General features: G+C 44.8%; 1 long non-coding RNA gene across 1 annotated transcript; it reads right to left on the bottom strand.

Annotated features, from left to right (window-relative positions):
• Window positions 1-1,004: 1,004 nt before the first annotated feature.
• LOC139084192 (uncharacterized) lies at window positions 1,005-4,758 on the bottom strand. The gene is made up of 2 exons (XR_011541583.1): window positions 4,292-4,758; window positions 1,005-3,590 (listed from the first exon to the last, which is right to left on the bottom strand). It is a non-coding gene; the product is annotated as an uncharacterized lncRNA (long non-coding RNA).
• Between the last annotated feature and the right edge of the window lie 2,813 nt (window positions 4,759-7,571).

The following is a 7,571-nucleotide window of genomic DNA, read 5'->3' as shown; positions in this document are numbered from 1 at the left end:
GGAGTCAGAAGGTGAGCCCTGAAAGTATGGGGATCCGGGGTCCTGAGGCAGGAACTAACCTTGGGCTTTCTCAGTCTCAGGGGCTCCTAGAGTCATAGCAGATTTTTCAGGTTTCTGTTCTCTCTTCTCACCCATTCTCTCCACTAATCTGGTCAGAGATTCTGCACAGTCCACTCGTTTCCACCAGGCCTTTTCTACCTCCCCCCTCTTAGTGGGCATGCCCTGGAGGTGTGGATGGGATTAACTCAGTTTTCTTGCTTTTATTACAACCAATGTGAGCATCTTCTACCTATCTTTCTTTGCTTAAAATGATTTTTCTTTCCTGGAATTCCGTTTCTTTTTTAGTCACCTGAAAAAAAATCTAGAAGTCTAAAGAATAGTCTAGCTCAGAGCACACTTTCGTCACAAAATTTTCCCAGGTCCCCACAATCAAAACCCCTATTTTGTCCATTACTGCCCAGCTAATGGGAGCATAGTCTGCTTGCTTTCAAATATGTTATGTACACAGATGTCTTCCAAAAGTTAGTGAATCTGTGCAGACAGGGGCCATGATATATTCACCTCCACAGATCCAGCCTCTTATTTGTAGTTTCTTCTCTCCTTCCCCATAGCAGAAAATATCTGTTCACTCTAATTAATTAGTGGCTTGGCCAATTTTATAATCCTCACCTCCTAGCCATCTTCTCACTGTTCTATGAAGGTGAGAGTCACCTGGGTACTTGTTAAAAAGTCAGGTTCCTGGGTTTTACCCTAAACCTAGAGAATCATATCATTCCTGAGAAGTAACCGAAAACTAACAACTGCCCCGGGTAATTCTTATCAAGACAGAAATTTGGGAAACACTACTCAGTATAATTTAGGTCAGGGAATTGTCAGGTCCACTCTAAGCTAGATGTTTGTTAATTCACCTTTTTTTTTTTTCCTGTCCCTGAACAGGTGTTAATTGCAGTAGGACTTGTTTTTCTGAAGCCTCCAGCTCTTTAAAAGGGAAGGAAGCAAATATATTTTAGATATAGAAGTATTTCAAGATGGATGTTTGGAACTGGGAAGAAAGCCTGGACTGGAGATCTAGATTAGAGAGTAAATTTGCATAGAACAGACAAGAAACTCAAATTTGGGAGAGAATCTGAGTAGAACAGGAGCACTTAACATATACTAGGAGCTGTTGGATGTTCTGTGTGTAACTCAATACAAATTTAATCCTGACACCTGTCCTTATAAAGTAGATTTTGTTATCCACGTTTTCACATTAGGAGATTGAGTTTCAAAGAGGTCAAGTGACACAAGTTATAGTGCTAGCAAGCTGAAAATCTCCCAGATATAGTGTAGTTGTTTATTCACTTAAAAATATTTATTAAGCATCTCCCATGTACCATGCACCTTTCTTAAAGATAACTTATCCTTTTCTCTAGCAGCTTTTAAGCTTTTCTCTTATTCTGTTTTCTACAGTCTCATTATGACTCTAGGTATTGATTTCCTTTGTATTTGTTGGGATTCATAGGATTTCTTGAATCTGTGGTTTTAATTTCTAGCTAGAAGCTGTCTTAAGCTCCTTGCCTTGTGTCTACTAACAAGACTGAGACTTTTATAACATATCACGGGAGTGACGTCCCATCACTTTGCCATATTCTCTTGGTTAGATTAAAGTCACAGGTCCCTTCCCCTACATTTGGTGGGGGTGGGTGGATACCTTAGAGCCTGTTCACCACAGTCTCCCATTAGACTCTCTACTTTGCCAGCCCCCGGCTTCGACTTCTCTACTCTGGGAATCACGATGCTGTCAAAACATTCTTGTCTGGGGAATATACAAGTATCTTCAAGGTCAGGGTGGCTCCCATGACTTCTTACCCTTCTTAAGTCTTCCCTTATAATTCTTTATTGTTTTGTCATCTCGTCACTAATCTTAAGAAAATGTTTCTTATATTTTGTCCGTTTTTCTTTTCAAATTGTTTTCAGCCAGAGGGTTGACCCAGACAACCTAGCCCACCATTACAGGGAAAAAAAAGTCCTGATTTAGTGTTTAGAAGATTCACTCAGACTGCTGTTTGAGAAACAGCCTGTAAGGATGTAGGTGTGGAAGCAGAAAGATAAATTAATTATTGCGATAGTACTGATGAGAGATTATGGTGGCTTAGTACAAGGGGACAACAGTGTAGAAACCCCAGACAGAAGGGGTAAATAACTTAAAAATAAGCCCTTTAAAAACAAACATTTAAGGGCTTTATATGATCATTTTCTCTCAAGTGGAATAGTTAAGGCGAGGGTTGCATAGAAACTCATTAGGACTCTGAAATCTACAGGGTGATATGACGTTCCAGTATTTTTTACCCTTCTGAACTTTATCCTCCACTGCAACTATACCCACCATCAGATAATGGGTTAAAACCTTATGTATATAGTCTAGTTATAAACTTTTAGAGGACAAGCCCTGAGCTAGTGAGTATTAAACTTCCATGTACTGCCATCAACAATATAAAAGATTGCCCACTTTTCTACAGAGAAGACAATGGCAAGGTGTATCTCCATCCTCAGAGGTGGATGCCCCACGGAGTCCTCCAGAGGAAGTCACTTAAGGCAGTCTGCAGCTTTGAATTGGGTTTGTGGTCTAAACATCCTCTCAAATGCCCTTCATTTTCTGGGTTTGAGAAGTTGGTATGGCTCTTAATAATGTTCTTTAGGACATGGCACTCTGGTGCAAAGTAGAGGTCTTTGTGTTTCCTCCTGTATACCCCACGTCATCTTCATTTAGGAGGTTTAGCTAGGTTCATCTCCTCTGCTGTTCCGCAATTTTAAATTGGGGCCCTTAAGGGGACATTCCTGTCTTTTCCAGCAGCCACCCCTGCCCAGATTTCATACCCTAGGCTGCAAGCCCCACTATCCGCAACTGTAGTTGGACCCCTGATTTCCTCTCTGACTTCATTTCAAGCCACTTCCCCCCTGGTTATGTGCTCCAGCCTCAAGGGACCTCTGTTTCCTGAACTCACCAAGGTCACTGCCTTAGAGCCTTTCCCTCCTTATTCCATCTGCCTGGAAAGCTCTTCCCCTGTGCCTTCTGGCAGCTGGCTCCTACTCACCCTTTCAAATTCTCTGAATTCTCCCTTGGCTTCCGCATCATGTATAGATTAAATGAACATCTAAGTTATAGGGATCCTGCACACCAATCAGAAGAATGGTTAAACACAGTTTAAAACAATAAGGGAGGGCAGGCAAGCCAGTCTAAGAGACAAGATAGAAGGCTGTGGTCTGCTTCAGTCCTGAAGAATAAAGGGGTGATCACTTCACCTGCACGCATTTGACATGACCTAAGCAGTGAGTCCTTTATGGTTCTGTTATGGTCTGAACGTTTGCGTTCCTCCAAAATTCATATGCTGAAACCTAACCCCCAAGGCAACGGTATTAGGAGGTGATTAGATCATCTGGGTAAAGCTCTCATGCGTGAGATTAGTGTCCTTATAAAAGAAGCCCAAGGAAACTCCCTTCTCCCTTCCACCATGTGAGGTTACAGCAACAAGATGGCCATCTAGGAAGCAGGCTCCCACCAGACACCAAACCTGCCAGCATCTTGGTCTTGGACTTCCCAGCCTCCAGAACTGTAAGAAATAAATTTCGATTGTTTATAAACCACCCAGTCTGTGATATTCTGTTATAGCAGCCCCAACAGATTAAGACAGGCTCCCAATTGCTGAACTGATTATTTCTCTGAATAAAGATATGCCTGACAGAGGGCTCCACACTGAGGACTCTCAGAGAAGCTGTAGAGGGACCTGGAGACCTGAGTGCAGGGTGAGAAGCATCTGCCTTCCTGGACTTTACAGATGAGGAGAAAATGATTTTTGAGTCTGGGGACATTTTTTTGTGGGCTCAGAAAGTCATCAGCTTTCTGTTACCTCTTGTCACTGAGTCACATCCTGCTATAATTATCTTTATTCCAGACTGGTGAATACTGGCTTCAGTAAAATCATAACCAACCTGTTGTTTCTCCTCAGTCATTTACTTGACCTATGACCCTGGATAAGTCACTTCACCTGAGTTTTAACTTCTTTGCCTATAAAATGGAGATAATGCAACCATCTCAAGACATTACCAGTGTTGTTGCAGGGAGCAGATTAGGACAAGAGAAGTACTTTGAAAGGGTTGACTAAGCATTATATGACTAGGGGGTAGGATTATTAGTTGTTTGCATTTTGCCAGATCACAACAAATAGAACCCAACCCAATAGTTACAGTGGGGTCTTCCAAGTCCTGCTGAGAGGCCTGCCAGTCATCACAACATATTAGAATCAAGACTTACCTAGGCAGCCACTTATGGGCTCCACAGCAGCAAGTGTTCCATCCCTGCCAGGACCCCTACTTGCTGGAGTAAGTGAGCACACTGGCTCTCCTCCTAAGTCCCTTCTTTCCCCAAGACAAGCTTCTATCCTCTATTTCACATTCTCCTTTCTTTCCTTGTCCATTTGTTTCTCCTCCCTGTCAATCGCTCACTCAAACCACGCCTCCCCCTCATTCTGGCCCCTTCCTCTCATTACTGGCTGCTTAGGTCCCATTCTGGTCCCCCCAGGCTCCCCTGTGCGGCGCGCTCATCCTCCTCCCGGCCCAGCCCCTCATCTTTGCACTTCCTCCTCCCCTCTCTGTCGCTTCCCTATCCGGAAAGCCCATTTCAGCCCTCCACATCTCTGGGTGTTAGCCTCTTTTCCTCCTCTCATCTCAGCCGTTCCTGGCCTCAGCCGTTTCTGGCGCGTGCTCGGGGTTCTCACCATCAGACGTTGGAAGTTCAAAGCTCCCAGGAGCCCACGGGCTTCGCCTGCTCCCAAGGGTAGGGACCCAGGGGGAGGGGCGAGGTGAGGGAGGCGTGAGGTGAGGGTGGCGCCCCCGCGCCTGAGAAACACCAAGACCTGATTTCCCTGGGGCTCACCAGGAAAGGTGATCCACAGGTCGGTACCAAGGGAACCCAAACTTTCCCGTGTCCTATGTGGCAGGGCCTGGCGTTGAACCACTTCCTTTGGGCACCCCTTGCATCTTTGCATCTCCTGAATGACTTAGGTCTCTCTCCTTCAGGCCCTGTGCTCCAGACAATTTACTGGGAGGCGATCTGACAAGGCAGACACCGGACAAGAGGGACCCAGTACCCATCAATGGAAGGGTCCTCCTTGCCCATACTCTCTATATGAAATAACTGATTTTATAATTGTTTTTATGATTGTTAAACTATAATTGCTATAATTAAAGTGATTATTTGAGGAATGCACTGAATATGCTGATAGTGAAATTGTACCTCCACAAACACCAGCAGTATTTGCTCCCTTAAAGGCCCAAATTTCTCTCCTAGAGCAGCCCATCTGGAGCTGGATAATTCAACAGAAAACTAAGCCGAGGCCTAGAGCGCTTCCCAGTAAAGATTACACTGTGAACACAGGCATAAAATTTTTTTCTTTTTTAAAATCCCACTAAGACTACAGTAAAAGGATTTTTTTTCCCTAATGCATTATTTGCAATATGAGTGAGAGTGAGAGGAAGTTAGGGAATAGGAGTTCCTCATTTATTCTAGGCTAAAATGTACAACGTGTCCCCATCTCCTATGATGTGGGGTCGGTGAGCCGAGGAGTCGAAACAAAGATTTCTTAGACTCTTAAGATCTGGCAGTAGTGCTCTTTTACTTAGAGAATAGAATAGCATGGGGACCCATGGGCAGTCAGAGATGCTGCTGGCATGGGGAGCTGCTGTTGCCGCCTCTGGCATGGGGACAGAACCCATGGGCAGGCAGAGCTGCTGCCGGCATGTTGCTGCTGCCGCTTCTGCTGCAAAGTTTGGTGGAGAGTAAGGCTAAATTTAAGGCATAGGTATGTGAGTTATCTCTTTACAAGACAAAAAAAAAGTTAAAATGGTACCAGTGCTGGTAGGGTCGGGCCATTGGGCGGTCCCACAACTTTTAGATAAGAATCAAACCGGATTGAGTAAATGGCAGAAGTCACCACTTAAATATTATCCTCAGCTAAAGACAAAAGAGGATTTTGGCGGCGGGGGGGGGGGGGGTGGGGGTGGGGGTGGGGTGAGGTCAGTTACATGAGGTTGCCAGACAGTAAACAACTTCAGTTCTTGCCTTCCCCATTATGAGTTTTCATACATAAGGCCATCCCCCCTTCCTCCTGGCGCAGAGAGGGAGGCATGGAGATTTCCTTCACAAATGCAACTGTCTCTCATCAAAGGGTGAGCAAATTCCACTCCTCGGAGCCTGCTTCTCATCTGCAGTTTTAAAATTAACCAGCCTAAAATCCTCATCATCCTATGCTCTGTTACCCCACTGGTACTGTGCTGAGGGTTGCCCTGATCCCTTAACTGAGTTTAAAGGGTTGGTTTTTTTTTTTTTTTTTTTTTAAGGCTTAAATTCTCAGAGATGGTGAGGAAAAGAGGAGATGACAACATTCTGGAAACTGAAAAATAGATGGACAGGTGTCTGATGACTTAGTAGATCCAAGTAGGCAGAAACCTAACACTACAGGATAAGCAAAGAACCCCCACAACTAAATGATAGAACCCTCCAAAGGCCTAGGAATTGGTGGTTCTAAGTATCTTTGAAAATGCAATAGAGGGAAAATAAAAGAAGATTGGTTTAAAGTTGTTGAGAAGGGAGATTTCCAGATCCTTTCCCTAACTCTCTGCTGCTCTTCTCACCAGGCAGAAGCAGGAGACCTGTCTGGAGAAGGTAAAGCTGAGGGTCCTTCAGGCACAATTGAAGGCAGGGATACCATAAAACAACCGGAAGCTTAACTGCACATATGCACACTAAATGTCAGCCCAGACCACACCATCTTGCAGTCTTCTTCTCCCACTGGCTCCCCAAATGCTGGTACCTAGGCATTAATTATCTGTTCAGGAGATTGGAAAAGCTTTCTCTAGGAGATCCGATCAGCCCAAGAGGAAAGCCTTGAAGGTCTTGACCTCTGGAGTTCCCCAACAAACAGCCAACCAGATTGCCCTACAATGAAGCTCCAGGGTGATGAGCTCCATCCACTGCTCAGAACTTCTGGTCAGCTTCTAGTCCTCCACTGTTAAACTAAGTCCTGTCCTACTGTAAATAGGACAGACCAACAAAATTCCAAAATCGAAAGCCACTATGTAAAGCAAAGGATCAGAAGTCAAATTGATGCGGGGTCGGTGAGCCGAGGAGTCGAGAGAAAGATTTCTTAGACTCTTAAGATCTGGCAGTAGTGCTCTTTTATTTAGAGAATAGAATAGGATGGGGACAGGACCCATGGGCAGTCAGAGCTTCTGCTGCGTGGGGACAGGACCCACGGGCATTCAGAGATGCTGCTGGCATGGGGAGCTGCTGCTGCCGCTGCCTCTGGCATGGGGACGGGACCCATGGGGAGGCAGAGCTGCTGCTCCAAGTTGAGGGTTAGAGTTAAATTTAAGGCATAGGTATGTGAGTTATCTCTTTACAAGACAAAGAATATGTAAAAAAGTTAAAATGGTATCAGTGCCCATAGGGTCCGGCCTTTTGGCGGTCCCACAACTTTTAGATAAGAATCAAACCGGATTGAGTAAATGGCAGAAGTCACCACTTGAATATTATC

Source organism: Equus przewalskii, chromosome 6, assembly GCF_037783145.1.
Source record: "Equus przewalskii isolate Varuska chromosome 6, EquPr2, whole genome shotgun sequence".
NCBI classification, from domain to species: Eukaryota; Metazoa; Chordata; class Mammalia; order Perissodactyla; family Equidae; genus Equus; species Equus przewalskii.
The sequence above is the reverse complement of the archived record's forward strand: the minus strand, read 5'-3'. Positions and strand labels throughout refer to the sequence as shown.